Genomic DNA, 24,286 nt, shown 5'->3' with positions numbered 1-24,286 from the left:
GTCTCAGGTAAGAAGACAATCAGAGCCGCGCATATGATTCTCACACAGGTTATCCTAACAAAAAGGAACTAGCTAAGGAAGACAACCTGAGCTGACTACATGACTCCAGGAGGTCATACTAATGATAAAGATATTGGTTAAGGAAAAAAACCAGAGCTGTCCATACAATTTTCTTGCTGGCCATCCTAACAAAAAGATATTGGTTAAGGAAGACAACCAGAGCTGTCAATATGATTTGCTCGTTGATCATCCCAATGAAAAGATATTGGTTAAGGAAGACGACCAGAGCTGCCCATACGATTTTCTCGCTGGTCCTCTCAGCAAAAAGATATTGGCTAAGGAAGGTAACCAGAGCTGCCCAAATGATTTTCTCGCTGGTCAACCCTACAAAAAGATAATGGTTAAGGAAGACACCCACAGATGCTCATGCGATTCTTGGCTGGTCATTCCACAAAAAGATGCCAGCTAATGAGACAACCAGAGCTTTCCACAAAACTCTCCTTCACCTTAAAAAGACCCAAAGTACACAAGTCTTCAAAAGCGTATATGCCGCTCACAAAGTTATATAATTGTTTGTGTTCCTAGTGGAGATATGCACTCAATGCATTATGGCAGGGTATCCTACGACTTAATGTGTACCTCAAAAGACCTAAGATGTATCTAAGGATGCTCTATACAGACATTAACTAAGGTATGCCTTTCCTTCCTACAGTTACACGTGTGGATGTTTTACTAATTGTGATGACCCTTTTAACTCAAAATTCCCATTCTCCTCCTAAACAACCATCCAACTAATTCCCTATTCTGAGAAGCCCTCTTAACAAGACAGAGTAGGAACACATTAATATCACTATCCAGGGGTAACAGATGAATCACAAGCTACCAAGAAAGGCCACACAAAGGGACCAACATGAACCCTGAAGCTTTAAAGAGATTTACCAGAGTCAGTATCCCCTGACATTCTGAATTACACATGGGCAAAGTAATGAACACTAATAATCCGTTTAGTGATGCTAAATAATTATGTATTGGTATACTGCTTCTGACGGTTCAATCTTGTTGAAATGCATGACTCACTGGTAATGGGACACACTCATGTCACAATCTATGGTATTAATATGTTCTTGCTTTCCTAATCCTTGTTCTTCTCTTTTAGAATGATTTTGGAGGAGTGTGATAAAATATGCAGTTTGTTAAAAAAAGTTAATATTGATTCAAATATTACTATAATGATCAACTGACATATCCTCTTGATCCTTTAAAAAATTTAACATATACACTACACGCAATTACATTTTATGTCAACGTTTGAATGTGTGGTCTACTCTCCTTTGATATGAGGGCCCACTCCCTTTGCTCTGTTTAAAGTAGCAAAATGAACAGATCATGGATAGAATGCTGAACAATGCAAACATTAACCCCCAGTCACAGAGATCTAGGTTTAATCCATTGTTTCATTACGCACCAAGCCACCCCAGTTTGGACCCAGACATATGCAAATCAGTCCTAACCCTACACCCTACACCGAGACGCGCTCCTTCGGCAGACTACGATCGGTTCACCATTCCTACAGGACCCTAATCGAGGCTTATCAAGGCCTATCTTGCTTACCTTCGTTTACTGGATCATCTTTTACCTACTGCCAGCCAATCAAATCTTTACTACTCGCGTACAACACCATCTATTCTACCCACTACTTACTTTCCTGGCCAATCGGCCCAGCCTTGATAAAGTCACTTGTGTGACGAAACACGTGTTGGCTGTTCTTGGAAGACTACGTAATTCTGTGGCGAATTGGGCCTACAAATAAAGACACTTACATCACCAACTGAGGACTCTTCAGATTTGTTACCCACATCCGGAACCTGTATACCAGGGGCACTTGTCCTCAATTTGAACTGTGATTGCACCATCCTGTGTGCCGTGGTCATTCTGTTGTTTTAACCCTGCTCCCCACTGGAAGAATTCAGCCTGATCTGCCAGGCCTGGCCCTCTCTGGACTGGAAAGAAGCATCCTGGGACCAGTTTTGGGATATCACCCCTCATCAGCCAAACTGGCTTGAATCCAATGGTGCAGTGAGCACGGGATCCATGTCTGGGCATGCCCTTCCCACTTAGGGAGATAAATGCTGAAAAGAATTGAAGATTGATGGAGTGCTGAACAATGCAAACATTCACCCCCAGTCACAGAGATCAGGGTTAAAACATTCATTTTTTTGCTCACCACACACCCCGGTTCGGACCAAGCAATATGCAAATCAGTCTTGATCCTGTGTCACGTAGGCCCTCATTATCCTAATGAGGCTGCTGGGTGCCGGTGGTAGAATCACCTTAACTGTGGGCAACTGAGTCCAAATTCACACCATGAGACATCTGTTGGCCTAATCCGGTTTTCGGGACCTCACCTTGCCCAAGAACAGAGCACTTCACATTGCCCAAGAACAGAGGTGATTTGTGGCAACCAAGCGTATGACAAGAGTGGCTTCTCAGGGGAAATCGTGGTGCATCAGATCTCATCTGCTTCTTTCAGGTACATTAGTCTCAATCATGCAAAGACAAAGAGAGGCAGAGAATGATCTAATAAGGTGTATTAAATTAACTGCATATTAAAAAAAATGGCATGAATTGCAATAGCTTGGATGACAAATATGCTGAAAGCAAAATGGTAACAAGAAGAGTGAAACACAAAAACAGTCCCATCATACTATCACTATGCATAATCTATGTGGTTCTTACCTAAGCAATGTTAGAGCACAGCGTGCTGTGCCCTAATCTGCCCTTCAGGTTTCCCCCTGGAAAGGAATCATCCCGCATACCTGAGCAAGGAAGCCTGTTGTATGGAAAGACACCATCGCCATGTAGACCAGGGATCCAGTAGTCTAAGCAAGCAGCTGTAGCGAAGGCAATTAGCAATCAGCATGGGTTTGTGGTCATCTGGCTGGAATCTCCCTCTAACCCGTATGAGTCAGAGAAGTGTTTTTATAATAAAACAGCTGATATTCTGAGAAAATATCCCCACCTAAGAATGTATGTTTCTGTAATTTTGGAGCGACACCTGTATGGACAACCATTCTACGGTCCACACCTACTGGCGCCCACAACTTCATCCCAATACATGACAATGACAGCAATGCCAGCCTTCATCCACAACCCCCCATGTCACATGGAAACCATGCCACAATCCCCTGCAGTGCAGCAGCTGTCATTGCAATCATTGAGAAGCAAGTCAAGCCACTGCATAAATCTCAACAGGGATAACAACTACAGTTACACAACTAATGTCTACTGTTTCCGTCCACAGGTACCCCTGCCACTGCCATCCTGCAGAGGATGCCAGGCTCAGACAGCCCTCCTCAGGATGAAGGCCCTACTGGATGTCTGGATGGGGACGACTTGCTTGGGCAATCTGGGGCCACTGGACAGTCCACCAACAGCAGACCCACCCTGGGTACACCAGGCACCCCCACCCATGTGGCAACAACACCACAGCCAGCCCCTGAACCCCAAACCTGTGCTCCAGGGACCTCACAATCAGAGGTGTGCCCTAAAGTGCCGGGGCCACAGTCAAGGGCACACATCCCAGACAATGAAGGCCCTACTGCTACTGGGAGTGGGTACACCGTGCCAGCGGCACAGGCACAGGGGGCCAGGGGTAGTGGGAGGGAAACCATGGTCCAAGGCTCAGGCAGCCACACCAACTGACTGCCCAGGAGGTCCTCAAGGAAGTCCTGGGTGTATTCCAGCACACCCAAGACACAGTGGCCTAGATCCTTGCTAATGTGCAGGAAACCCAGAGCCTGCAGGGGGGAATACCATCAGGAGGTGTGGGTGTGGAAGTGTGATGTGGGCTGTCCACTGCTGACCTAGGGATACCACTCTACATGACTGTGTACTTTTGTCTGTGTCACCCATGCAGATCAGCACCCATCAGAAGACCCGGGGGGTCCATTCCCGGCAGATCACCCACTGCAGAAAGCGGTGGGAGGACCTGAGATGCTGGGCGCAGAAGACCACGGAGGCCCAGCTGAGGATGTCCTCCCAACGAGGGAGGGGTACTCGTCGGACCCTCACCCCCTAGTCGCCCACATATTGGCAGTGGCCTACCCTGAGGTGGATGGGCACTTGAGGGCATCACAGCAGCCACATGGGGGTAAGTACTCACTCTCACTTGCTACATGTGTTGCCATAGTGGCTTTTGGTGGGCACCATTGGGTAGCTGTGGCATGGGTGCTTGGTACAATGATGTCCACTATGGATAGAGTCCATCTGGGCAGGATTGGCATCACAGGTGGGGGTAGTGTCATGCAGTCAGTGGTAGTGGGGCAGCTTCCTCCAATGTTGTAACTGTGAGGCCACCTATTAGCTAGATGTGCTTGCCAGCTCATGGCAACAGACAGGATGATTGTACCTGGGGAATCAGGCCTTTGTGATTAGTCCTTGCCAACCACTGTGTCAAGGGTGGATCCCGAGACCTCATTCAGCTGGCAGGCACTGCATGTGTAGTGGGGTAGGGTGTGCCAAGTGGTTACAGTGCTTATTGACAATAGCCAAGTAGGCCTGCCAACTAGCCATGCAGACCATCAGCGGTTGACATGCTTTGTTGTGGTTTCCCCCATGGTGTTCCCTAGTTGCAGGATGTGCAGGGGTGGGCATAGCGTATCATGGCATGGCATCGAATGCTGATGCTCTACCTTGTGTTACTGTTTTGCTGGCATTGACGGATTGCACCCTGTCTCTCTTTCTCTCCCTCCCTCCCTGTCCTCCTCTGTCTTTGTGTGCATCAGCATCATCTGGCAAAGGAGAAGGGGCACCGCAGAGTGGAAAAGCTGCAGCTCATGGTACCCAGGAGGCTGACACCAGCAGAGCCAAGGGGACCAGTGGGACAGAGGGCGAGGGGAATGCCACGGGGGAGACAGGATCAACCACACTATCTCCTGATTCCTTCTCTGATGGCAGATCCCTGGTGGTGGTGGAACAATGTGGGACCATCCTAGCACCATCCTTGTCTGCCACTCCCCTTACCAGCACCACTCTCCCTGTAGTTGCCTGTTCCTGCTCACCCAAAAGGGCGGGCATCTCCTTTGCCGCAGGCACCTCTGCCCCTGCCCCAATCAACCCTGTTGCCCTCAATGAGGAGGCTATTGACCTCCGGAGGTCCATCTCTGTGTGGCAGACAACTATTGTGAATGCCGTACAGGGACTGGCATCCCAGATGCATCAGCCCATTGTGTTCCTGGAAGACATTTATGGTACCTTGTCTGGCCTACAGATATCATTTCAGGCTCTGGCCTCCTCCTTGATGGCAGCCAGTGTCCATTCTTTTTCCGTCCCCCCTCCAGCTACCTGTTCCCATACCCACATCCCTCTCCACTCAGCCATATAAGGCACAACTACTGACCCACATGCATCCACATCAAGAGACACAGTACGCAAGGACAGACATAAACACCACAAACACCACCACTGCCATGAACACACATACAACAAACACATGCAGATATGGCAACATCCACACCCTGCACCGACTCTCCCACCACCGCCCCCTCACAGGCAGTACACCAGTCACAACTGCAGTCAGCACCACATCAGTCACTGATCCTGCCACATGTGCCCTCACTGCCACCGTCACCACATTATCTGACCCCCATTCATGTACCCCATACACCACTGGTGCAAACACAATCTCCCTGCATCTCATCAACACCTCCTCCCAGTACATCTAAACGCCTGCACTCACCCACCCAACAGTACCCAAGCACACAAATTACATACACCCATGCACCTGCACCCAAGGCACCTCCACGTACACACCTCACAACCATACCCACTCCCTCCACTCGCAAATGTCCTTACCTTGACCTCCCTTGTATCCCCAAAAAACATTTCCTTCAAGAGTGTTCCCTGTTCCCCACCACTGCCCCTGTTCCACCTGAAGAGCCCTGCTACAGTTCCAGGGTCCCTACCTTCCACCTCCCAGTCCACCACTGCTCCTTACTATGCCCCTCCACCACCTGCCACTTCCATACTGTCACGTCCACTGCTACTCCTGCCAAACCCACTCCCATGCCTGCTTCCTCTACTTCCAAGGCCAAGCCCCCCTCCCTCCAGATCCATGGCCAAGCCCAAATCCCCCCAGCTTAACCCCTCCCTCCAAGGTCAAGCCCAAGGACCCCCCTCCAAATCCACCCCAAAGACCCGTCCAAGCCCAAAGCCCACCCACCCCTTCATCCCTGAGGTATCTGCATACCCCATTGATACTCTTGCCCTGTGGAGGCCTGCACTTTGCAGTCAGGAGTTTAGTTGGGGCATCACCTTGTGCCCAGTGTGCTTGGGGCACTGTGGGACTTATGGACTGGCCCTTAGGCCCATGTTTACATAGTTTTATTCCTGATTTTAACATATTATAAGACATCTGTGCCACAACACCGTTGGTGTCAATGGCACCTACCTTGTCCTGGCTTTTCTTCCACATGTATGTGTGGTGGTTGTGGGTATTAGCATGTATGCATATGTGTATGTGCGTATGTGTGTGTGTTGGCATGGGTGTTTGTTTGAGTGTGTGTGTGTGTGTGTGGGCGTGGTTTCCCGTGTCGTGTGTGTGTTGTGTGTGTGTGTACTAACGTTTTTCCGTCCAGTGTGTGCTAGGCTGGTGTACTTATGGTTGGTATCTTGGTTGCTGTCGCTGGTCCGGGAGTTGCATGGCCAGGTAGAGCATTGGGAGGAGTTGCAATTTTTGAGCCATGGCGCATTCCGACGTGCCGGTGTTCCTAAAGGTGGGTGTTCCCTTTTATATTGTTTGTTTCAGCCAGGCTTTTGGTGGTAGTGGATCCGCCCCGGAAATCCTGGCAGTGTGCAACCTCGTAATGTGATTGTGGGATACTGCCTGACTGCCAGCCTGGAGATGGCTGCTGCCAACCGTGCCGGCCCCTCCACAGTGGTGGTCCGAACGCTAACTTGGCTGTGTTCTGCAGGTGCCTTCTTAGTACCTGTGATATGGCGGTCTTCACCGCCAGTTCCCCGGCTGTTCAATCACCAACTTCACTGAGGTGGTCTGCTGAGCGCAAAACTCATAATGAGGGCCATAGTCCTCAAATTGGGTAGAATGCAAGCAGCTAGGGAAATGGGACAGCAAGCCCCCAGCAATGTCATTGTCATGAAGTGTGGGTTAGGTGGTGTAGCTGAAACTTCTACTAGAGTGAGGGAATGTTAATATTGGAATAGTCAATATCAATGCACATGATACATTCATATACAAAAACGAAGTTGCATCACCTTTATTAGATTCCCCCATTTTGAACTCTTCATCAACCATGGCACAAAGGTGCGTGGTCAGGTAGACCCTAAGACCTACGCCTGAGGTCACTGACTGAAAGGTCACAGATGAGATGGCGTGTAGCAGGCAGACAAATGTGCATACAGGAAACGTAGATCAAATCCCACAGATATTTGCAGCAACACCACAATAGTCCCAGGAGATTGGCCCCAATAAAACACATATGGCCAGAAGGGTTTGTGCATTGCCAAAAATACCATAAAATTAGATGCCACATGCAGTTAGCAACTCATAGTTAATCATAACACACCAGCACACACCAACCATGCACCCCTCAAGTGAGACACCTGGACATGAACTAGCTGGCCCACATTGTGTTCCCACAAGATTGAGGTCCCCCTACATTTGTTATCAGGACCTTATTTATGACTCAATGACAACTGCTCATATACTTCACCTCAAAAGGAATGTTGTAAGTCTTTTATTGTACCCAAAGAAATGTATAAACACCACACAGAAGCCATGCATTTAGGGACAGTTCTCAGACTCTGGTTCTGTTCTCCTAGTTGTAATGTTTAATTAAACAAACTGTTCCTGTTTTGCCAGACAACTTTCATCTTTTGTTTTTAAGGTAAATTTACATTCAAGCAGCACAAGCAAACCCAGAATTAACCTGTGCTCAACCCTCTGATAGCTTGGCATGAAGGCAATGAGAGTCAACCTAGAAACAATTTGTAAAGTATTTATGCAGCACTTCAAACAATAATAAAGTGGAAACACAAAACAAGACAAATACTACAACAATTTAGAAAAATTAATATAGTAGAAATAATTACATTATTTGAGACAAAAATGACAAAAATCCAACTAGTAGAACAGTAGAAATGCAATTTAAAAAATGTAGGTAAAAATAGTGCTAAAAAGGCAACTGTAGTCATCTGGTTGTGCTGGACCGGAACAAAGTTACAAGTTTAGGCTAACCACGATGAAATGTGGTCTGAATACAGTTACCAAGTTAGGCCTGCTGAAAAAGTACCTTAAGTCTGGGTTGCGGAGTGTTGTGAGATCCCATACGGAGGGGTGTCGTGCAGCAACAGTTTTGATTGGTTAAGGACCACGATGCACAGTCCTGTGATAGAGGATGCGTCACACACCGGTGATCATAGGGACTTTTAGGGGTGTGATCCAAGGTCTCAAAGAGGCGTTGCGAAGGCATTCTGCAGTGGCGGTTCCAAACAAACAGCTGCAGTATTTTGTATGGAAAATGCATCATGCAGTGGTGGTTCCAAAGCTCAGCTGCGAGGTGATGTATTAGGCGGCGTCAGGTCTGCTTGGACCACAGATGGGCCTGGAAGAGCACCTTCAGGCCTACATCCAAAGGTCCCAAAGTGGAGTGACACCACTTGGGGGGCAAGAGTCATAGGAATGAGGATTTAATAAACATAATGTGCACCTTCCATGCTGTCTCCTTGCACATGCTGTCTGCTTGCGCAGGCTTACTGTGTGCCGCCCATGCCTATATAGGCAGACTAAAGCCATGGTACAAGTGTAGCTGCATTGAAATCTGCATTGTGTTTGTGCAGGGATACCTCCATCAACTATTACCAAAAGCTGCTCCATAACCCTATTTCTATGTATGCAGGTGATTGCTGTTCACTAGGAAATATGTTGTAACCATCTTCCACATATACTTTCCTCCTCTTCGCAACTGAGCATTGGAGGGCCACCGAACTGACAAATTAACTTGTCAGTTGACCATCATCATTTAAACATTATAAATGTTTGTGTGGGTGGTTGAGTGGGAACAACAAGACTCCACCCATTTGATGCTGACTTTCAGCTATTCCATGCAAGGCTGTGATCTGTGCAGCCTATCAAAAATCTGAGTGCACGGAACCAGCAAGAGCCAATTAAGATGACTTTGTGTGTTCTAGTCATCCTCAGTTTAGTTCTGACATACATTTACTTCCCTTGCATGATATGATGCAATCACTACATGATACATTAGTGTATTTTGGTGTCCATGTCACCTAAAGATAACCCCATTTTGTATACCTATGTGTGCCACACTGCTTTCATGTGAATGATGGTGGGTGAAGTAACTGTTGCTTTACCATCGGAAATTTGAATGTGAGCTTGGTGGCCATAGAGGCCACACACGCATACAACATTTCTTGCCCAGTATGTATATAAAGAGCTATGTTGTGATCATTATTATTTCTGGTAATTGATGGCGGATTATAGTGAACAGGCATATTAGTTGTGCAGGAACTTACAAAGAAATGTGGCCTGTCATTAGCAAGTTATATTTAAGTGATCATGACATACAAAAGCAGGACATCACTTGATAAAGAGCAATAACCTGAAACTTTTTGTATTGTATGACGAACATAGACATTCTTGTTTTTTCTCTTTATGTGTAGCCAATATAATTGCTGACGAAAAACATTATGCAGTCCTCAAGGCCAGACATGGCAATTCCAGGTGCTGGGTTCAAGGTGTTTGGAGCCTTTTCTATACCTGAGGCTCGCATGAGGAGGCAAGCCACCTAGCCCTTGGAGTCACTTTGCTGGTTCTGGGATCAACATGCATGAATAGACCTTTTCACTCAACCATACAGGCAGCAGAGTAGAGGGTAGCAGGTTAGCAAACATCCTTTCAGCATCTTTGCAGCAGCACAGTAGTGTAAGTCTTCCACACGTCCAGAAGTGTACTGAAGAGTTGAGTTTGAGGTTATAATATTTATACTTGGTGCCAGCTTTGAAGTAGGATAAGGTTCTGGAGATTTCCAACCTCAAAGGAGTTTGGAATTTCCCACCTTTCTGTCCTGGCCCCAACTTAGCTGGGGACACAAAAGACTAGCGTCAATCCTTTGGTGAGTGTGGGACAGAACCTTTGTGATGTAGAAGTGTGGTAGGTGACAGTTCCTCTCCCCCATCATGCCATAGATGGCCTATCTTCCCAACATTCAGTCTCCTTTTCTCTCACTGTCTTGTAGCAATACACAAAGACCAACTGCCAGCTACATCTAGTCATGTGACCAAGGACAAAGGCTGCAGGCAAATGATTATGTAAGCAAATACCAACTTTAAAAAAAATCAGTACCCAAAAAGAGGAGCCCCCTTTACCATTAATTATTCAGAAAGTCCCTAAAGATGTGTTTACTATTCCATGCCTGCTCTCATGAACAAAACTTGTCATGTTATTTAAGGATAATCACAACCCTACCCGCACAAAAACATATACTTGATACATTTAATCAAAGAATAACCAATCTGACAAAATCTAAAACACAATTCATCTAGCCAAACACGGGTTATTCTTTCTCATGGACATATAGTATGTCCAAAAATGACTTGTTTAATTATATATTAATTGTGGTGTATTTACATTGATATTCAACACAGTGGGACAAATGAATCAACAATTAAATACATGAATAGCATTTCACACAATAATAATATTTTCATATTACAGAAATAAGTGTCCAACATGAAATGCATCAGAGAGAAGGGGGATACAGAGCCTGCTGATAAGGTGTTTTCAATACAGCACTTGGGCCTACATGGTTGGGGCACAATGTTCCATCCTTAGTTGATGAGTGTGAGGCTTTGATTGTTTTTGTAAGCTGTCCTTTGGCTTTTATTTGTCTTTGTAGGGGTGTGCCCTCAAACCCATTCCACAACTTTCATCCTCCTCTAGGCATGTTAATTAGGATATGATTTACAGTTTGGTGGAGGGGTTACTCTTTCACAAACATGACGGGTATCCCATTGCCATATTACAAGTTCCATAAGTACAAATGGTGACGAAGTAAACCCCTCTGCCAAAACTCTATGTCAGGCCCTTAGTTTTGAAGGTCTTCATCAGGGCTTATGGTATCTTATACTGGACAGGATAGATGTGTTGTGTGTTGCTGAGACAGATGGTTTACTAGTATATCATGTGAATCTGCCCATGTAAAGTGGGTGTCGGTTGGGGGACTCTGCCTCATTTTGTTAGCTTTAAAGTTGCTTTAATCTCTTTTGCTTCCTCAAAAGATCTCGGTGTAGAGATGTTGACAGCAGACCCAAATGTGTTAGCGCTGCAGGAAGCAGTCTCCTGTGTAGGAGCTATGGCAGGTAGTCCTACAATCAAGTGCTCATGGCACTTAACTTAAAACAGGGTTTTAATTTGGCCTCTGGGTTTGTGGAACTTGCTTCTTGAATGTGTGTAGTCGGGCTCATTAATTACAACTATGTAAAAATGGCATTTTCAGAATTTTGACTTAACGTCCAAATTTACCATTAAAGAAGTTTCTAAATGACATTTCTTTAGACACCAAACTCAACATTCCAACTTGCTCCCAATTGTAAGTTAGGACTTTTTAAATGTAATAAGGCAACCCATTGTTATCCTAGAAGAGAGGTAGGCCTTAAGGTAGTAAAAAGGAAATGTATGCCTTTTTCACTACTAGGACATGTAAAACTTGAAAGTACATGTCCAACTATTTAAATATGCTACACCCTGCCCTATGGGCTGGTTAGGACTTACTCTATGGCTGACTTATATTTACTGAAAAGGAGGGTTTAGGCTTGGCAATAGCTTTATCTTGCCAGTTCGAAATTACAGTTTAAAATTGCACTTACAGGTTGCAATGGCAGACCTGAGACATGTTTGACAAGTTGCTGAAGAGGGTGGTATAATTAGTGTTTCAGGCACACTAGTAGTATTTAATTTACAGGTCCTGTGTATATGTAGTACCACTTTACTAGTGAAGGATAGGTAAATTAAATGTTCAAATTGGGCCTAAATCAATTTTACCATGCTTTATGATATAAGCATTATCCTCACGGTGGTCACTTCTCAAGTGTCAACATTCAACTATACATGTCACCTTCACCCCAGGCACAGACTACAGTGAAAAATTAGTGTTGCCATCTTCTTCTCAAGACACGCACATTTAAATATTTAAGTAATTATAGTATTATAGTAATTATAGTGCCAAAAATTAAAAGGCACCAACTGTGGATATCTGGTTGGGCCAGACCAGGAAAAAGTCATAAGATCAGGCCAGCTGCAATGGAGCTCGAGGAGGCTAAAGGGACACATTTAGTCCCTCTGAACAAGAGTATCTTAAGCCCTGGTTGCATTGTGCAGCCAAGGCATTGTGTTGGTTCAGAGGAGCTGTGAAGCTACAATGCGAGGTCCTGCATTTTTGTTGAGGATCTTGTTGTGCTTACGATGGGTAGTCCTGTGTCCAGGATGGATTGTGCGGTCAGTGCGATGAGAGTGCCTGAGTCAGTAAAGCATTTCACAGTGGCAGTTCTGATACATACTGTGAGTTCGATGCAGACTGAGAGAGTCATTGCATCAGAAATTATGTCTCTGCTCTGCTGGGGTTAGTGCTATGCAGCAGAGGAAATTTACTTGGTTCTACTTGATCCACAGATGGGCTGGCAGAGCACCTTCAGGTTCACTTTCAAGGGTCCAGGAATGGGGTGGCACCACTTGGCTGGGTAGATCTCACAGATGGCAGAGTCCAAGTGCTGAGTTCAAGGTTGTTGGAACCTTCTGCCCGGCATGGGGCTAGATAACTAGCTCTTGGTGTCACTTTGAGGTCTTGGGTTTAACATATGTGAGTTCAGTCTATCTTACCCAGATTAGAGGGCAGCAGGCAACAGGTCAGCACCACCGGGCAGCAGTCCTGAAGAGCAGCAGTCCTGAAGAGTGGTAGACCTTCCATCAGCACAGCAGTCCTTCTTCTTGGCAGAACATCCATAGGTCCAAAGGTGTAGTGAAGAGTTAGTTTCTGGGGTCCAATATTTATATCTGGGCCTTCCTTTGAAGTGGGGGGGAATCTTCTAGAGGTTTCCCTTTGAGATCTCTAGGTGTCCTGCCCTCCCTGTCCTGGCCCAAGACTAATCAAAGTGGGTATGAAGCTCTTTGTGTGGGTGCTGGACACCTCCTATTCAAATTTAATTAGGGCTGTTCCCAGCTCTGCCCTCCCATCCTGCAAGTGATGGTCCATCCAGACACACTCAAGCTCTCTATTTTATGTGGATGTCTAGGAGGAATACACAAACCCCAAATGCCAACTACACCTAGTCATGTGACCCAGAGGCAGGGTGCAGGGACCAAATGGCTAAGGAAGGAAAATGCCAACTTTCTTAAAGTGACCTTTCAAATTTGTAATTTAAAATCTGACTTCACCATGAGAGATGATTTTTCATGACGATTCCAAAGAGACCAAACATTAACTGGTTATCTGCTGCCATTTGGAAATCATCACTTATTATATTTAATAAGATAACTCTAATGCTAGCCTGTGAGAGAAGTAGGCCTTGCAGTAGTGAACATGGATTTAATCGTTTTTCACTACCAAGACATGCAAAACTAAAAAGTGCATGCCCCACTTATTAATTACACTACCCCTCACACCTGGGCTGCCCTGGGCCTAACCTAGGGGTGACTGCATTATAAATGACATTTGGAGCTGGTACCGGGTTTGTTTTGACATGTTGACATGCAGTTTAAAAACGGCTTTCATAGGCTGCAATGGCAGACATGAGACACATTCAAAGTGCTACTTGGGTGGATGGCACAATCAGTGCTGCAGGTCATATAGTAGAATTTAATTTACAGGCCCTAGACACAGGCAGTGCCACTTTGCTTGGGACTTACAAGTACATTTAATATGCCAATTAGGTGTAAGACAATTCTACCATGTTTTAAGGAGATAGCATAAGCAGTTTAGCACTGGTTAGCAGTTGTAAAGTGTGCAGAGCCCTAAAAGCAAGCAGAATCTAAGTCAGCAAACAGGAGTAGGCCTAAAACGTTATAGGGAAAAACCACACCAAGGAAGCCAGGTCTAACACTTATGTGTATTTGCAATGCACACTATCACCCACAAGGGTATCTTGGTGCTGAGAAGGTATGAGTACCCAGCCCTACTTGTTGTTATATTGCACCTGATGTTGATGTGAAGTTCATACCAACATATGTCTACTAAGATTTTTATATGGCTGCATCATTGGTATAATGCTACTGTATAGAGTGTTTGTTTTGCTAAGGTTTGACAGCATGAAATCATAGAAGGTGACATTGCACACTAATGCAGTTAAATTATATGTAAACACCCTTTTTTGTTGTAAATCTGCATTATAAAGGAAACTTTAGACCACATTTGTCTCTCCTGTAATGTTTAATTATTGGCCTTATCAACATGCAAGGTTGATAACTTAACCCCTTCGCTGCCAGGCCTTTTCCCCCTCCTGTGCCGAGCCTTTTTTTGGCTATTTGGAGCAGTTCGCGCTTAGGCCCTCATAACTTTTTGTTCACATAAGCTACCCACGCCAAATTTGAGTCCTTTTTTTCCAACATCCTAGGGATTCTAGAGGTACCCAGACTTTGTGGGTTCCCCAGAAGGAGGCCAAGAAATTAGCCAAAAAACAGTGAAAATTTCGTTTTTTTCAAAAAAATTGGAAAAATGGGCTGCAGAAGAAGGCTTGTGGTTTTTTCCCTGAAAAGGGCATCAACAAAGGGTTTGCGGTGATAAAATCACCAGCTTCCCAGCTTTCAGGAACAGACAGACTTGGATCAGAAAACCCAATTTTTCAACACAATTTTGGCATTTTACTGGGACATACCCCATTTTTACGATTTTTTGTGCTTTCAGTCTCCTTCCAGTCAGTGACAGAAATGGGCCTGAAACCAACGCTGGATCCCAGAAACCGCAACATTTTTTGAAAGTAGACAAAAATCTGAATTCAGCAAGGGGTCATTTGTGTAGATCCTACAAGGGTTTCCTACAGAAAATAACAACTGAAAAAGAAAAATATTGAAATTGAGGTGAAGAAAACATCAATTTTTCTCTACGTTTTACTCTGTAACTTTTTCCAGCAATGTCAGATTTTCGAAAGCAATATACTGTTACGTCTGCTGGACTCTTCTGGTTGCGGGGATATATAGGGCTTATAGGTTCATCAAGAACTCTAGCTACCCAGAGCCAATAAATGACCTGCACCCTGCAGTGGGTTTTCAATCTATGCCGGGTATACAGCAATTCATTTGCTGAAATATAAAGAGTAAAAAATAGCTATCAAGAAAACCTTTGTATTTCCAAAATGGGCACAAGATAAGGTGTTGAGAAGCAGTGGTTATTTGCACATCTCTGAATTCCGGGGTGCCCACACTAGCATGTGAATTACAGGGCATTTCTCAAATAGACGTCTTTTTTCCACACTGTCTTACATTTGGAAGGAAAAAATGTAGAGAAAGACAAGGGGCACTAACACTTGTTTTGCTATTCTATGTTCCCACAAGTCTCCCGATAAAAATGATACCTCACTTGTGTGGGTAGGCCTAGCGCCCGCGACAGGATATGCCCCAAAACACAACGTGGACAGATCACAGAAAACAGAGGTGTTTTTTGCAAAGTGCCTACCTGTAGATTTTGGCCTGTAGCTCAGCCGCCACCTAGGGAAACCTACCAAACCTGTGCATTTCTGAAAACTAGAGACCTAGGGGAATCCAAGATGGGGTGACTTGTGTGGCTCGGACCAGGTTCTGTTACCCAGAATCCTTTGCAAACCTCAAAATTTGGCTAAAAAAACACATGTTCCTCACATTTCTGTGGCAGAAAGTTCTGGAATCTGAGAGGAGCCACGAATTTCCTTCCACCCAGCGTTCCCCCACGTCTCCCGATAAAAATGATACCTCACTTGTGTGGGTAGGCCTAGCGCCCGCGACAGGAAACGCCCCAAAGCGCAACGTGGACACAGCCAAATTGGTGAAGGAAAACAGAGGTGTTTTTTGCAAAGTGCCTACCTGTAGATTTTGGCCTGTACCTCAGCCGCTACCTAGGGAAACCTACCAAACCTGTGCATTTCTGAAAACTAGAGACCTAGGGGAATCCAAGATGGGGTGACTTGTGTGGCTCGGACCAGGTTCTGTTACCCAGAATCCTTTGCAAACCTCAAAATTTGGCTAAAAATACACATGTTCCTCACATTTCTGTGGCAGAAAGTTCTGGAATCTGAGAGGAGCCACGAATTTCCTTCCACCCAGCGTTCCCCCACGTCTCCCGATAAAAATGATACCTCACTTGTGTGGGTAGGCCTAGCGCCCGCGACAGGAAACGCCCCAAAGCACAACGTGGACACAGCCAAATTGGTGAAGGAAAACAGAGGTGTTTTTTGCAAAGTGCCTACCTGTAGATTTTGGCCTGTAGCTCAGCCGCCACCTAGGGAAACCTACCAAACCTGTGCATTTCTGAAAACTAGAGACCTAGGGGAATCCAAGATGGGGTGACTTGTGTGGCTCGGACCAGGTTCTGTTACCCAGAATCCTTTGCAAACCTCAAAATTTGGCTAAAAAAACACATGTTCCTCACATTTCTGTGGCAGAAAGTTCTGGAATCTGAGAGGAGCCACGAATTTCCTTCCACCCAGCGTTCCCCCACGTCTCCCGATAAAAATGATACCTCACTTGTGTGGGTAGGCCTAGCGCCCGCGACAGGAAACGCCCCAAAGCGCAACGTGGACACAGCCAAATTGGTGAAGGAAAACAGAGGTGTTTTTTGCAAAGTGCCTACCTGTAGATTTTGGCCTGTAGCTCAGCCGCTACCTAGGGAAACCTACCAAACCTGTGCATTTCTGAAAACTAGAGACCTAGGGGAATCCAAGATGGGGTGACTTGTGTGGCTCGGACCAGGTTCTGTTACCCAGAATCCTTTGCAAACCTCAAAATTTGGCTAAAAATACACATGTTCCTCACATTTCTGTGGCAGAAAGTTCTGGAATCTGAGAGGAGCCACGAATTTCCTTCCACCCAGCGTTCCCCCACGTCTCCCGATAAAAATGATACCTCACTTGTGTGGGTAGGCCTAGCGCCCGCGACAGGAAACGCCCCAAAGCACAACGTGGACACAGCCAAATTGGTGAAGGAAAACAGAGGTGTTTTTTGCAAAGTGCCTACCTGTAGATTTTGGCCTGTAGCTCAGCCGCCACCTAGGGAAACCTACCAAACCTGTGCATTTCTGAAAACTAGAGACCTAGAGGAATCCAAGATGGGGTGACTTGTGTGGCTCGGACCAGGTTCTGTTACCCAGAATCCTTTGCAAACCTCAAAATTTGGCTAAAAAAACACATGTTCCTCACATTTCTGTGGCAGAAAGTTCTGGAATCTGACAGGAGCCACGAATTTCCTTCCACCCAGCGTTCCCCCACGTCTCCCGATAAAAATGATACCTCACTTGTGTGGGTAGGCCTAGCGCCCGGGACAGGAAACGCCCCAAAGCGCAACGTGGACACAGCCAAATTGGTGAAGGAAAACAGAGGTGTTTTTTGCAAAGTGCCTACCTGTAGATTTTGGCCTGTAGCTCAGCCGCCACCTAGGGAAACCTACCAAACCTGTGCATTTCTGAAAACTAGAGACCTAGGGGAATCCAAGATGGGGTGACTTGTGTGGCTCGGACCAGGTTCTGTTACCCAGAATCCTTTGCAAACCTCAAAATTTGGCTAAAAAAACACATGTTCCTCACATTTCTGTGGCAGAAAGTTCTGGAATCTGAGAGGAGCCACGAATTTCCTTCCACCCAGCGTTCCCCCACGTCTCCCGATAAAAATGATACCTCACTTGTGTGGGTAGGCCTAGCGCCCGCGACAGGAAACGCCCCAAAGCGCAACGTGGACACAGCCAAATTGGTGAAGGAAAACAGAGGTGTTTTTTGCAAAGTGCCTACCTGTAGATTTTGGCCTGTAGCTCAGCCGCTACCTAGGGAAACCTACCAAACCTGTGCATTTCTGAAAACTAGAGACCTAGGGGAATCCAAGATGGGGTGACTTGTGTGGCTCGGACCAGGTTCTGTTACCCAGAATCCTTTGCAAACCTCAAAATTTGGCTAAAAATACACATGTTCCTCACATTTCTGTGGCAGAAAGTTCTGGAATCTGAGAGGAGCCACGAATTTCCTTCCACCCAGCGTTCCCCCACGTCTCCCGATAAAAATGATACCTCACTTGTGTGGGTAGGCCTAGCGCCCGCGACAGGAAACGCCCCAAAGCACAACGTGGACACAGCCAAATTGGTGAAGGAAAACAGAGGTGTTTTTTGCAAAGTGCCTACCTGTAGATTTTGGCCTGTAGCTCAGCCGCCACCTAGGGAAACCTACCAAACCTGTGCATTTCTGAAAACTAGAGACCTAGGGGAATCCAAGATGGGGTGACTTGTGTGGCTCGGACCAGGTTCTGTTACCCAGAATCCTTTGCAAACCTCAAAATTTGGCTAAAAAAACACATGTTCCTCACATTTCTGTGGCAGAAAGTTCTGGAATCTGAGAGGAGCCACGAATTTCCTTCCACCCAGCGTTCCCCCACGTCTCCCGATAAAAATGATACCTCACTTGTGTGGGTAGGCCTAGCGCCCGCGACAGGAAACGCCCCAAAGCGCAACGTGGACACAGCCAAATTGGTGAAGGAAAACAGAGGTGTTTTTTGCAAAGTGCCTACCTGTAGATTTTGGCCTGTAGCTCAGCCGCTACCTAGGGAAACCTACCAAACCTGTGCATTTCTGAAAACTAGAGACCTAGGGGAATCCAAGATGGGGTGACTTGTGTGGCTCGGACCAGGTTCTGTTACCCAGAATCCTTTGCAAACCTCAAAATTTGGCTAAAAATACACATGTTCCTCACATTTCTGTGGCAGAAAGTTCTGGAATCTGAGAGGAGCCACGAATTTCCTTCCACCCAGCGTTCCCCCACGTCTCCCGATAAAAATGATACCTCACTTGTGTGGGTAGGCCTAGCGCCCGCGACAGGAAACGCCCCAAAGCACAACGTGGACACAGCCAAATTGGTGAAGGAAAACAGAGGTGTTTTTTGCAAAGTGCCTACCTGTAGATTTTGGCCTGTAGCTCAGCCGCCACCTAGGGAAACCTACCAAACCTGTGCATTTCTGAAAACTAGAGACCTAGAGGAATCCAAGATGGGGTGACTTGTGTGGCTCGGACCAGGTTCTGTTACCCAGAATCCTTTGCAAACCTCAAAATTTGGTTAAAAAAACACATGTTCCTCACATTTCTGTGGCAGAAAGTTCTGGAATCTGACAGGAGCCACGAATTTCCTTCCACCCAGCGTTCCCCCACGTCTCCCGATAAAAATGATACCTCACTTGTGTGGGTAGGCCTAGCGCCCGGGACAGGAAACGCCCCAAAGCGCAACGTGGACACAGCCAAATTGGTGAAGGAAAACAGAGGTGTTTTTTGCAAAGTGCCTACCTGTAGATTTTGGCCTGTAGCTCAGCCGCCACCTAGGGAAACCTACCAAACCTGTGCATTTCTGAAAACTAGAGACCTAGGGGAATCCAAGATGGGGTGACTTGTGTGGCTCGGACCAGGTTCTGTTACCCAGAATCCTTTGCAAACCTCAAAATTTGGCTAAAAATACACATGTTCCTCACATTTCTGTGGCAGAAAGTTCTGGAATCTGACAGGAGCCACGAATTTCCTTCCACCCAGCGTTCCCCCACGTCTCCCGATAAAAATGATACCTCACTTGTGTGGGTAGGCCTAGCGCCCGCGACAGGAAACGCCCCAAAGCGCAACGTGGACACAGCCAAATTGGTGAAGGAAAACAGAGGTGTTTTTTGCAAAGTGCCTACCTGTAGATTTTGGCCTGTAGCTCAGCCGCCACCTAGGGAAACCTACCAAACCTGTGCATTTCTGAAAACTAGAGACCTAAGTGAATCCAAGATGGGGTGACTTGTGTGGCTCGGACCAGGTTCTGTTACCCAGAATCCTTTGCAAACCTCAAAATTTGGCTAAAAATACACATGTTAGTCACATTTCTGTGCCAGAAAGTTCTGGAATCTGAGAGGAGCCACGAATTTCCTTCCACCCAGCGTTCCCCCACGTCTCCTGATAAAAATGATACCTCACTTGTGTGGGTAGGCCTAGCGCCCGCGACAGGAAACGCCCCAAAGCACAACGTGGACACAGCCAAATTGGTGAAGGAAAACAGAGGTGTTTTTTGCAAAGTGCCTACCTGTAGATTTTGGCCTGTAGCTCAGCCGCCACCTAGGGAAACCTACCAAACCTGTGCATTTCTGAAAACTAGAGACCTAGGGGAATCCAAGATGGGGTGACTTGTGTGGCTCGGACCAGGTTCTGTTACCCAGAATCCTTTGCAAACCTCAAGATTTGGCTAAAAAAACACATGTTCCTCACATTTCTGTGGCAGAAAGTTCTGGAATCTGAGAGGAGCCACGAATTTCCTTCCACCCAGCGTTCCCCCACGTCTCCCGATAAAAATGATACCTCACTTGTGTGGGTAGGCCTAGCGCCCGCGACAGGAAACGCCCCAAAGCGCAACGTGGACACAGCCAAATTGGTGAAGGAAAACAGAGGTGTTTTTTGCAAAGTGCCTACCTGTAGATTTTGGCCTGTAGCTCAGCCGCCACCTAGGGAAACCTACCAAACCTGTGCATTTCTGAAAACTAGAGACCTAGGGGAATCCAAGATGGGTTGACTTGTGTGGCTCGGACCAGGTTCTGTTACCCAGAATCCTTTGCAAACCTCAAAATTTGGCAAAAAAAAACATGTTCCTCACATTTCTGTGGCATAAAGTTCTGGAATCTGAGAGGAGCCACGAATTTCCTTGCACCCAGCGTTCCCCCACGTCTCCCGATAAAAATGATACCTCACTTGTGTGGGTAGGCCTAGCGCCCGCGACAGGAAACGCCCCAAAGCGCAACATGGACACTTCACATTTTTTCATTGAAAACAGTGCCTACCTGTAGATTTTGGCCTCTAGCTCAGCCGGCACCTAGGGTAACCTACCAAACCTGTGCATTTCTGAAAACTAGAGACCTAGGGGAATCCAAGATGGGGTGACTTGTGTGGCTCGGACCAGGTTATGTTACCCAGAATCCTTTGCAAACCTCAAATTCTGTCTAAAAAAACACATTCTCCACACATTTCGGTGACAGAAAGTTCTGGAATCTGAGTGGAGCCACAAATTTCCTTCCACCCAGCGTTCCCCCAAGTCTCCCGATAAAAATGATACCTCACTTGTGTGGGTGGGCCAGGTGCCTGCAACAGAATAAGACCCAAAACTTGTAGAGATAGAGGGGATAGCACAGCAAGTTTATAAGGACATATTCTTTTATACATCTTTAGACTGACTCTGCTTTGGGGACCCACATAAGTGAGGTGTCATTTTACTTGGGAGGCTGAGGGGAACACTGGGGAGTAGGAATTTTGTGCTGGAGTGGTGATCCTACGAAGAAAAGTCAGGAAAATATGCTTTTTTTAAGCACATTGAGGTTTACAGAGGAGTCTGGGTAAGAAAATGTTGGGGGATCCACGCAAGCCACACCTCCCTGGACTCCTTGGGGTGTCTAGTTTTATAAAATGTCTGGGTTTGGTAGGTTTCCCTAGATGAAGGCCGCACACAGGACCAAAAACATAGGTGCCCTCTCCCCCCCAAACACAGGTAGTTTTGTAATATATCGTTTTGATGTGCCCACATACATCCGTGATGTGCCAAACACAAAATTTTTGAAAAGAAACACAGTTAGGTTATGTGAAAAAGACCCCTCACCCACCAACCAAGTTGGTGGCATGCTTCATCATCGGGGTCCCACCTGAGGCACCTAGCGTGTCACAGGTGTGCTGCGACGCCTGATTACAGCGGAGCAGGTTTTGTCATTTTTACCACACATACTGGTTGGATTTGGCACGAGGGTGAGTGATGGTTCAGTGGATCAAATTTTACTAACAAGAGCTTTCACAAAAATGAAATGCACTGTTAGTAACTGAAAGGCAAAAAACTGAACCAATGACTCACAGCTCGTGAGCTGTAAAGCCGCGACAAGGCACCAACCGCTTTACAGTCCATTCACACAACTTTCATACATGACACACACAAGGCCATTCACACCGCCAGCCTCAGGCCCAGCACATTACAACACTCACATCGACAGACAGCGCCACTCAAGGGCCCATCACTTACATACGCCCACGTGCCTGATACAACAATCACACCAGCTGATGGCAGTGTGTGGACTGGTGTTTGGCTGGCAGTGTGTTGCAGTAGCCAACAGCAAGTCAATATGTACACTCTCAGCCAAGCCCCACTCCACCCACAATGGCATCATTTTTTTTTTTTTTTTTTAACAGAGGAACCCCTAACTAAGTAGAAAGAATTACAAAACTACAAACACAAAAGCTCTAACTAAGAACATGACAGAAATGCTAACCATGAAACTAAACACATGAAAATACAAAACAGACATGAGTTTACACTCATGGTTGTTCCCAGAAATTCTTCTGGGTGTGGTAATTCTTAAAACAAGCACCAACACACAGCCCAGGCTTTGAAGGACAATCCGGGCAGTACATTCGAGACTCCCTCCGGATACCTCTTCGAAAACACACTACATTTCTTAGCTGGAAAGACTTTTTTGGGTGTGGGAGGAATGTGCTCAGCAAAGTGGCGATCTTTCAATCTAGCCACATCCTCCACCACTGCTTCTCTAGGAACTCTGGCCTGTTCCACCACAATAAGGCTCTCTATCACTGACTCCTGAAATTTCACAAATGTCATCTTTGACTCTGGAGACCTATCCCTAAACTCAATAAAAGCATTGAAGGTTGCTAAGTGGAAGAGGTGAAGTGCTAACTTCTTATACCAAACGTAAGACTTACGAATAGCAGTATAAGGTTCCAACCTCTGGTCAACTCTATCTACACCTCCCATGTGCTTATTATAATCTAAAATGCACACAGGTTTGCGCACTTCAGCAACCTGGCCCCAAACAGTCACAGGGGAAGTACTCTCATCATGGATGGTACTTAGCATGTAGACATCCCTCTTATCTGAAAATTTCAAAGCTAGCAGCTCCTCGTTCCGCAAGGCACAGCACTGTCCTCTCTCAAGTTTTTTACAGACAAGCTCCCTTGGATAGCCTTTCCGTTTAGAACGGATTGTGCCACAAGCAACTGTGTCCACTCTAAACAATTCCTTGAACAATTGCACACCAGTGTAGAAGTTATCTACATACAAATGGTGACCTTTGTTGAACAGTCGTCTACCAAGATCCCACACAATTTTCTCAGTAACTCCAAAAGTGGGAGGACAACCAGGGGGGTCAATATTGGAATCCCTACCAGTGTACACACGGAAACTATACACATATCCTGTCCTACTTTCAGACAGCATATACAATTTAATTCCATATCGTGCCCTTTTGCTAGGAATGTACTGCCTAAAAACCAAACGACCCTTCAAGAGGACCAAAGACTCGTCCACACTTAACTCTTTGCCTGGAACATAGACCTCCGAAAACCGATGTACAAAATGATCAAGGACAGGCCTAATCTTAAAAAGACGGTCAGAATCTGGGTGATCTCGTGGCAAGGCTAATGCATTGTCAACAAAATGCAGCATCCTAAGAAGAAGCAAATACCGATTACGACTCATGGTCGCTGGAAATATAGCTGTTGCCATCAAGGGACTAGTAGACCAATAAGAAGCCAGTGACGGCTTCCTTATCAACCCCATCAAAAAAGTCAAACCCAAAAACTTTTTTAACTCCTCCAAATTTGTGGGAATCCACTGGGCAGCTCTAGAGTGTGGCCTAAGTCTAGCAGCGTTGTCCCTCAAATGCTGCTCCGCATACAAATTAGTCTGCTCAACAATCTCTTCCAAAAACACATCATCCATGAATAACTCAAAGAAATTGATAGGCATAAAGTTCTCTGTATTGGCGTTACACCCCGGGAGACCAGTAAAGGCAGGCAACTCTGGCTGCTGCCTGTTTGAGGCAACCCAGACATCAGGTCTTATAACGGGAAACCTTTCAGCCCTAGGTTGCTGCACTATTGGCACATCAATGTCCTCCTCTACAACAGGCCCTTCATCTGCACTGAGTGTGGCTTCATCATCAGAAGATTCCCCTCCAAGAGAAACATCACTGCCAGAATCTCTGACTTCCTCCTCTGCCTCAGATGCAGAGTCTGTCTCATAGTCATGAT

The sequence above is a fragment of the Pleurodeles waltl genome, chromosome 10 (genome assembly GCF_031143425.1).
Source record: "Pleurodeles waltl isolate 20211129_DDA chromosome 10, aPleWal1.hap1.20221129, whole genome shotgun sequence".
NCBI lineage: Eukaryota > Metazoa > Chordata > Amphibia > Caudata > Salamandridae > Pleurodeles > Pleurodeles waltl.
Note: the sequence above shows the minus strand (reverse complement) of the source record.